General features: G+C 39.5%; 1 protein-coding gene across 2 annotated transcripts in view; it reads left to right on the top strand.

Moving 5' to 3' along the window:
- tafa5l (TAFA chemokine like family member 5, like) overlaps nt 1–2933 on the top strand; it is a 61107-nt gene extending 58174 nt beyond the window's left edge. For both annotated transcript variants that reach the window (XM_020635988.3, XM_020635986.3), the window contains exon 5: nt 889–2933. The gene's annotated coding sequence lies outside the window, so the exon portion shown is untranslated. The remainder of the gene's footprint in view (nt 1–888) is intronic.
- The last annotated feature ends 6987 nt before the right edge of the window (nt 2934–9920 follow it).

Genomic DNA, 9920 nt, shown 5'->3' on the forward strand with positions numbered 1-9920 from the left:
AATCATAATGAAGATGTTTTATATATTTATACCTTTTCTTTCAAGCAGGCCTCTTCATCCTCTTTGTGCAGTTTAGTAGCCTTTATGTTATCTCTAAGAAAGCACTTACATATTAAGAAATCAATCAAACCAAAGCAAACCACACAACCACACAAACAGAAAACACAAATAAGATTGAACCAAATCCTGGAAACACCACCAAATGTAGACAATACAACCAAATGTAGGCATCAGGAAGAAATACTAACAATACCTGAAAATACACCAAACAACCAAGCCAAACATATACATGCATGACCACTAACTATTTTATTTTTCATTGAATTTATTTGCATCAGGACTGTTCATATTAATCAAAATATGAGCAAAATGTGTCAGTGTTAATATGCCAGAATTAGCAGGAAAGCTTAATTTCATCTGTGGTTGGGTATCTGGTTTTTGGTTATCCACACCTGTTTCGATACCACGGTGACAAAAAATGACATCAGGACACCTAATAATGGGTGCTTATTTATTTTTTATTAAAATGTTTTATTAAGGTCTTTTTGGGTTTGTCTGTATAAAGTTGCATTGCAGGCACTTTGCTTTAGTTGTTGTTTTGGTGTTTGGTTGTGTGTCTGGTGTTTCTGACAGGTTGTCAATGTTTGGTTGTGTTAAAAAAAATACAGAGAGCAAAAGATTGAGCTTTGTTGTCTTGGCTACTTTACTTTATCTGAACTTAAAATGGTCTTTCTGAAGTCTTACCACAGCATCCCAACTAAGACAAACATTTAGTGCTTATGCTCATTTTGTACATGTGAAATAATAACCAGTACAGTTACATGAAAAAAATGCTGTCTATTGATTTTTCCTCTTTCCATGTTCTTTTTTTCTTCCATTCCTCTGCAGGTTCATTGACATCAGTGCTACAAAAGAAACGGAGGCCCATCACTACAACAGAACATTGTGTCCATACAACAACAAAAACGAGGCTCCCAGAACTTGACAACAGCCTTGACCTTCAGTAAAATAAAAAAATAAAAAAAACAACCCCAGAGCTTTTCCAATCACTACAGCGAAAGACTCTCTGCAGACACTTCTAAGAACTCTGAGAAGTCTCAAGTGAGCAGCATGGTACACCATCGGCATCAAATCTTCACCGCAGCCAAATTCACAGACTCATCATAGACAGAAAAATCTCTCTGAGGAACAGTCATTACCAGGCCAGTGGAATAATCATTCAAGTACGTAACCTCTTTTTTTTTGTCCACGTTATCTAACGTTAGGTCGGCAAGGGTCGTCTCCTTGAAGATTTTTACCTTCGTGGCTTGATTTAGACTTGTCAAAAGGTCTTTCAAAAGTCAGCCCCTTCATCTTCTTTACTACCCCCCGCTATGAAGCCTTCCGGGGTTTTATTCCAGCCAAGTTTCTTTAATGACAGCCCGCTGCTAAAGAGTCGTGACTTGACTGAGGTTGAGCCAGGCCATACCGTCCATTGGATTCTAGCCTTTCACACCTTTTTCTCATTCGGCTGAGTGAAACTTTACAAGGCCTCCAAGATCTCTGCATACACACACACACACACACACACACACACACACACACACACACACACACACAAACACACACACACACACAGAAACACACACACACACACACACACACACACACACACATACACACACACACACACACACACACACACACACACACACAAAGGAAGGACATTGTGAAAACGCATGAAAGTCTTTTGAATGCCACTGAAGAGGCGACAGAGAAGATGTGACTGTCTTTCCTGAATGAATTAAGGATCAAAAAGGGGAAATGTGGACATTTTTTGGGGCGACTTAGCTTATAACTTATGTTTTGTATGTGGTGCCAACATAGACTAGAAGAGTAGTTTTTGTCAATGAACCTCACACATCTTGTACACACATCACCAGGCGCTTTTAGCAGATGTGGACCCTGGTTCATTTTAAAATGATCTATACTTTGTGTGGGTGTATGTTTATGCTAGTGTGCCGGTGCATAAGTGTGTGAGCGCATGTTTGCATCTGTCCACGTGTTCTGGGGACGTGTTTGTATGCTTGTGTGCCTGTGTGTGGGAGCGTGTGCACATCCTGAGATACACTGTGAAATAAGTCATGTCCAATGCATTATTCATACTCTTGTATAGTTTTGGGACACGCCGAGACCAGAGCTCACCATCTGGCAAAAGAAGCATTTGTGATTTTACAGATGTTGGATCTCATTTAAAACCTTCACGGATGAATCCTGGGTTTGCCTTCTCTTCTCTTTCTTGTATTTTCTTTAGTACATAGAGATATTTATATCGGGGGGAGAAATATTATTGAAACTGGGGACAGATCTACAGTATGTCACATAAGTTCAATTCTGTAATTAAAATAACTAATGTGTGATTAAATGTATTCAGAATACTCGTCTAAATTGACTCTATTTTGATATGAAATGTTTTGGCCAGATGGAAGTGCTATTTGCTGATTTCAGATGCTTGATATATTTGAAATTGTGTACATATATATACATATATATATATTCAATTAATGTATTTTATGTTCCGTGGGTCTTATTCCAAGAGAAGATAAAGTAAAGGAGGGGCACAATTGGTATTCTTCTGAGAGAAGTATGAGATGTGGACACAATAACAAGAACACCAGTAAGATATGTGAAAAACAAGAAACACACAACACACAGGCCGCAGCGAGATGATGAATCCTCGTCTCGCTAATGCAGCATCAAAAGAATCATTTTCACAGAGGAATTGTTTGTTGCTTGCTGGTTGCTGCATTATAGTGTGCAGGTGTTCCTGTTAATGTGTCTACAACCTGTTTCTTTTTTCATTTCTTTGTATTGAAAATCCTGTACATCTCCATCTTAATGTATGCATTTGAGGATATAAAGAGAGCGTCCGCTCCCTGGAGCTGTGGAGTGTGTATTCGGCGTGTGTGTGTGTGACTGTTTTCCAGGTCAACAGTGGCCCGTGTAGTGAGGAAATACCAATTTCCTGCTGATCTCATATCTTTTGATTTCATGCTACTTTTATTTATCGCTCCTTTGGTTCGCACTCACCATAAATAAACTGTCTGTTTGGTTTGAGTCGCTGTCAGAGCAGGAGCCGCTGCTACAACAGATCTACACTGTGGGTCAAATCTCAATAAGAACAGGAAAGATATATATCATGACCTCGTCCTCTTACTGTAAATTGGTCTACAAACTGTCAAAATGTGATGGAAGGTACCGTCACATATCATCTAAATAAGTTCAGAGAGTTCACTGCAGTGAGCCGCTGACTCTGGAGGAGAGAGCAACCAAAGCCCCAGGCTGTGTCCTTAAATTGTCAGGACTATAAATGCCTTTTGTGGTCCTCAAATGTCTTTTTTATAAATAATTTAAACTTTTATTTCAAACTGTCCTCGTTTTAAAAGAGGCTTTGGTTGGAAACCTCAAAACTACAGGCCAATTATTTCCCCAAACATGACACAGCAACGGTACAAGGCAAACTGGGACAAAAAAAAAGAGAGAACATTTTCTTGTGAAGACTAAAAATGAAACCCGGTAACTCTTTCTGTGAAGCTCTTGAATCTGCTGTGTTATAATGTTACGACTGCTAATGTGTCATATAAGCAGCATATTACTTTAAAAATGTTGATTAAAGCTCCTGTATGGAGTTTTTAGCTTGTTACGAGACTGACTGAAATGAATACTGATGCATCTTTATCACCTCCAAAAACAAAACATACTATGAGCTAGACTGATTTGTTTCTTTATTATCATCACTGGTGTAGGGTAGGTTCCAGACGAGGAGATTAACAGCAGGCTTTTCCACAGAAAAGATGTGTGATAAATGTGAGTGTTTAAAGAAAGCAGAATGAGGATTTTTGTGTGTTAAAAACGCTACACAAAGAGAGAGAAGGTGCGACTTTGTCCACAGGGGGTGCCATACCTACACAAACTAGAAGTTCCTCACAGGAGCTTTAATGAATAAAAAGTATTGAGAGCAGTATCACATTTTTATGTATCATAACTGCATGTGCATCACATATATTCCCTCTTACACCATTGCCACACTGTTCTGAAACTAAAATATTCAATAATGTTGAAAATGAGCATATTGAATGAATCAAATCTAATTTTTCAAAATCAAATCAGATTTTTTTACTCAAAAATCCGCCTGGAAGTAAGCTTTTATTTTATTAAACTTTTTTTCAATTTGGACTTTAAAGGTGACCTATTCTGCTGATTCCCATTTCAAACTCACATATAGTGTTACAATGCTGGATGACCAAACTTAACATGAGTTTCAGATCAAAGTATTTTGGAATAATCCTAGGATTCATCTGCAGATGGCGCTAAACGACTTCTTCTGAAAATCATGCGCTAGTTCTCCGATATGAAACAGAATTTCAAAAAAGGACTTCAAGTCTCTACATAAGCCGTTAGAAACCTCTTACATAGGCTCTGTTGTCCCAGCACTGGAGAGCAGCCCTCCCCTGGCAGGAAGGCTTCCTGAGAGCTGGCCAATCAGAAGAAAGTGGACATGTGGGGAGGGGGGCCTTAAAGAGACAGCAGCTATAACAAACCGTTTCAGGCGGTGGCTAAAATTAGGGCTTTTACAGACACTAGTATGAGATAAATAAATAAATAAAATAAAATAATTTTTGCTTTAAATCATGCAAAGCTACTCTAAAAGTTTCACAGACTGGCGACATGAAGGCTGGACATTAGGAGAATATTGGATCTTTAAGTAAGAGGCTTTTTTTCCATTTCCTTGCAAACCCTTAATTTAACCATCAGGAAATAAGATGCCAGTACATTAAACAAGTTACCATGGTTTCCATAACCATTATTGACGGATCAAAATCATGTGCTCTCTTTTCAGGATAACTGAAGGTGATATTATTTATAAGAAGGTGAAAATGCAGCACCATAGCATACAGTATCATCAAGAATATTACGCATGTGCTCCAGTTGGCTGTGGAAACTGGCCTTTGTGTTTGCTGCCGTGCCAGCATTCCCACTCAACTCCCACTCAGCTCGAGATGTTCTTTCAATGAGGCCCCGCTGCTGCCTGCCTCCATTTCCAATGTCTGTCTCGCTGTCTAAGGGTGTTGAACGTGGGCTGCTGTCAGGATCAACAAATGGTATGAGGGTGGTATCATGCTCCCTGCCATCCACGATACACAACACTATCTGATATAAAAAGCTGTTACCACGCTCGGCTCTCTCTAATGTTCTTTAGATCTTGTGTCACCAATGCAAATAAGGTGATTTAGATGAACAGCTATGACACCCAATTAATGTGATGTTTCTTATAATACCTTATGACCTTATAAATCATAAAGGCTTGTTTTGAATTATACATGTTAATGTGCTTATTAGGGATGTAAAGATTATTCGTAAAATCGAGATAAATCGATTCAAAGGTGTCAAGGTTTACATCGGTACTCTGAAAAATGAATTAGAATAATATGGTGAGCGTCAGCAGCTGTAGAGCAAGATTTAGAAATTGAGGACGCACCACCGTCTTTTAAATCGGAGGTGTGGAAGCGTTTTGGCTTCCCCGAGACAGAAAATGAAAGAGGTGAGAAGATAACAGACGAGACAAAAACTGTGTGCAAATATTACAAGAAGACAGAGAACTACACAAATAGCACAACCAACATGATGCAGCATTTAATCAACACCACAACGAGAAGCTCCAATCACCTCTGCTTGTTGTGAGGAGAAAAACATTAAAAGGCCAAACCACACTGACAGGCGGGTTAGCAGCTCATAAAGGAATCTTTTTCAGTCATCATTTGTCTCATTTTGTGAAATAAATCTTGAGAGAATCGTATCATGAGTTCAGTGAATCGTTACATCCCTAGTGCTTATGCATATCAGTATGAGACATCATAAAAAGGGGCTTCATAAAAAATTTGAACTGGAATCACCTCCCAACACAGATAATGATCAGAGGACTAAACCGGAAAATATGATTATGATCACAGCTTAGCACTTCAATTGAGATATGCCAAGTAATTGAAGAATACAAGCGTTTTTGATTATATTAGAGAAGTGGATGATATGCAAAAACAACTCATGAGGAGGGGCTGAAAGTCAATGCTCCTTGAAGAGAAATTCATATTTCAGACACAAAACGTCTTGTGTTTTATAAAGTAGCTCCACTTGTGTCAGTGTCAATCCCTGATAGTAACAAACCAACACAACAACACCTGACAGTCGATCTGTTTTGGTCTTACAGGCTGTTTTCAAAAAGTAATTGTGTCCGCACTTGTGTGATATCTTCCCGATCTTCAATAAAAGCTTCAGGTGCAGGATGGACAAATGTTTCAGCACAGTAGGCCTTCAACATTATATCTCAGTTTTGCTCTTGAGCTCTCCACATCCGCAATAGATCCCCGGCCGAGCCTAATGAGACACAAACACACCCCTGAGGCTCCGGCTGACTTGCTAAACACTGCGTTGTTGAACAGCACCGCAGTGTAGCAAATTAGCATTTATGCCCACATAAAAATCCATTTACTGATCCATTAGCTTAGCATAGTGCTAATGAGTTGCTGGTGATGACACGCAAGGGACTTTGGTTAGCAAGCGGATCGTCATTAAAGGTAGGCACTTACAGGGCAGCAGCTTCAGACGTGAAGAGAGGACATGGTCTGGGCTGTAGAAAACCTGAACTTCCTTTTTGAAAAGTTAACAACAAATTCTTTCTTTCTACTCTCCTAAAATGCTGCCCAGACAGCTGCATGTTCGGCTTGTGGGAAGTGAAAGTGCTGCTGTCTCATGAAATCTGTTGAGCCATCCTTCAAACTAACTATGAGGAGGCGGCAGCACTCAACAATTACAACCCGTCCCAGAAAAGCAGAGCAGCACTGGCTGCAGAAGACAGTTGGTAAGTGAAAAGAAGAATACAATCAAAGGTATCAATGGACTGATCCCTGAGCAGCTTAGAGATTTCTGGAGAGATGTCTGACTTATTTTCGTGGCCCGTTCCTCTCTATAATCACAACAGACACTTCAATGTCAGATCCAGACCTGCTTAGCTGAAGGTAGCATGTGTAAAGTGTAGAATCATCCCATATCTGCTTGACAACGATGAATGTGAAAAGCAGACATGCAGCTGAATTAAATGTCATTCACACCACTCCGAGCATTCCTATGAGGAGGGGAGCTGGCAGAAGGATATCAGCGTCATCTGGACAATGTTTCCCTTCTGCCAAAGCCTCCCAGTCCAGGTCCCTTTGCAGTGCTTCCACAATGCAGGGAAGACGGCTCCAGGGGGGAAGATGAAGGTATAAAATGGTCGTTTTGCTAGAGCAACACAAGCTAATTTATCATTCTCCAGGGGTCAGGCGACGCTCCCTTGGTTGTGAATTTTAATGTTGTTTTTTATGGGTCTTAATAAACTCTATTTTGCTGCAAGCGTTTATGCAGAAGAGCACAACATCCTTCACTCGGCTCATTTAGTGAGTCAAGGAGAGACGGGCCGGAGCCAAATTTAACCAATGGAGTCATCATTTTCTTACTCGAGCAGGACAAAGTCAGGTGAAATATAGGAAGGTATTGGAAAAGTTACGGGAGTCGTTCACATGTTTTCTGAAGATCCTTGCTGAAAGTTTGATTCTGCATGCTACATAATAATAGGCTACACATTAATCAAAAGAATTAGGCCTAATATTTCTAAAGTAATAGCATTATTCTGGAATAATGTATGATAACAGAATCAGACAAAATGTGGTGCATTCTCATTTTATCAGGAATATTCAGTCATCATCAACATTTTTAAGTCCAGGTTTATGATCCTTTTCTAGATTGACCATACTTTCAAAACCCAAAAGCAGGACTCTGATTGGACCATTCTGTCTTGCACAAATCATGTATGCACCTGTTTATGCATCGGGATTGTGTTTTAACCACAATACTTACAATTACTTCAGCACTTAGCGCTGCTACCTTGAGCACCTTTCAATGGCATGGATTATACTAAATAAACAGCTTTTCCATTGCAATGCTCTTTACAAAGGTAGGAGTAAGCTTTCACGACCTATTTGGAACAGACCGACTTTCTTTTCATCTTGACAGCTAAACATTAGCATACTGACAGGCTATGATTCATAGCTAGCAATGGCCTTGACAACAACACATTGATGGATTGACACACATACAGACAAATCAATGTTTCATTCCTGATGCATGGGGCATTTGATATGTTTTTTCTATCGGCTTAGACACAATTGGTTCAGAATATGATAAATGTCCATAAAAGTGCATTATAAAAAGTGTAATTGTTGTGAAAATCTTTCTAACGAATGTGTGTGAAACAGGACGATCCCTGACAAATTGGGATGTCTGATGCACCATATCACATGCTAACGTTACAAACAAAGATCGCAAGCAAGGTAAAGGATGGCTTACTGTAAATTCCACGTTAGTAGTTGTGAGCACATTAGCAAGTCGATTTTTGCAGTTTGCTACCATCCTATGTTTCCTCACAAAGAAGTGAGAATACTGAAAATTCAAAACAAAGGTAAACATTTTTGTGTGTTTTTAACAAAGCAGAAGTCTAAAAGTGAAATGACTCACATGACAGAATCGTAGGACGACTGCAGAATTTTATTTTTAAAGATTCTCCAGGGATAATTTTAAAGACCCCTCGGGACAAGTAGTATCTCTTCACTGATATTGTCCTCTACACAGATTGTCACAAAATCTACTAGTTCTTTCTTATAAAAGTCAAATGTATCGCTCTCTTTGAAATGTAGCTGTGGCTGTTTTGGCAGCATTCATCATTTTGTATGACACCTGCCCCCCTGCCGCAGCTTCAGACATTAATAGTAACTAAATGGAAATTGTCGATCTTGCTGCTTGATTGCTTTTGAAGATTGTAAAAGGCATCTTTATAAATTAACAAGTGTTATTGCAGCTGCTTAAAGCTGACGTTGAGTTGTTCCTTCATGTGTCAGGCCGCCTCTCAACCGCCGTGAGAGCGCCAAGTCAGGGGTCACATTTTGCCATTGACCCATTTATGCAGCAGGAAATGCTCTGTGATAAGGGTATGGATCTATATGCAGGCCTACTTGACTTGTTTATTGAATTTTAAAAGGTTGAATGGCACCATTTAACACTGGGGTCAATTCATCACACGATTTCTTCCTGCCACATCTGTCTAACTGATCCCCCACCCACAGACAATTAACAGGCCTACTGCTGAGGACACGACTGCTTATTTGAACGATTATTGCCTTTGGACTTGACAGCAGCTCCTCGTCTCTCGTAGCCACACAAAGAGAACATCCAGATGTCACAGAGGACACAGAGTACTCATGTCAGGGGAAGGACAAATGTTCATTTTATTAGAGCGACAAATCAGAGACGTAGCAGGCTCCAAGTCAAGTGCAAGGCCTGATAAGACCTCGACAGAATCACAGTACACTACTCGAGTACGGCCTTTAGTCATATCGCCTTTGATGAAATGAAACACAATATGTGCATTACGGATAAGAGAATGAACAGCCCTGGAGCTGCAGGACACTGATTGTGTTATTGCATTATTTGGTGAAGAGGTGCAGGGTTATTAATTTATTGTGTCAACAAATCTCATGAAAAGACAAAAACTAACAATTATTCCTGAACATACTACTAAATGTTTTCTGCAAGGCATGATCTAGATTATTGCTGTGTTTCATGAGACCCATTGTTGTCCCAAAACCATTAAAATCACACTAATGAGCCGAGCTGTTGGACAAATTAAATGTTCCTGCTTTGCAAAAAAAAAAACTGCAGTTTATTTTTATCCAATTTCAACATATACCAACTTGGTGCTAAAAATACTTTCAAGCTCCAAATCTTAATTAATCTGCAATGCCTACAGTGCTCTACATATGCTCAATATATATGCGCCCCCCCCATGTTAGATT

The sequence above is a fragment of the Labrus bergylta genome, chromosome 12, assembly GCF_963930695.1.
Source record: "Labrus bergylta chromosome 12, fLabBer1.1, whole genome shotgun sequence".
Classification (NCBI taxonomy): Eukaryota; Metazoa; Chordata; class Actinopteri; order Labriformes; family Labridae; genus Labrus; species Labrus bergylta.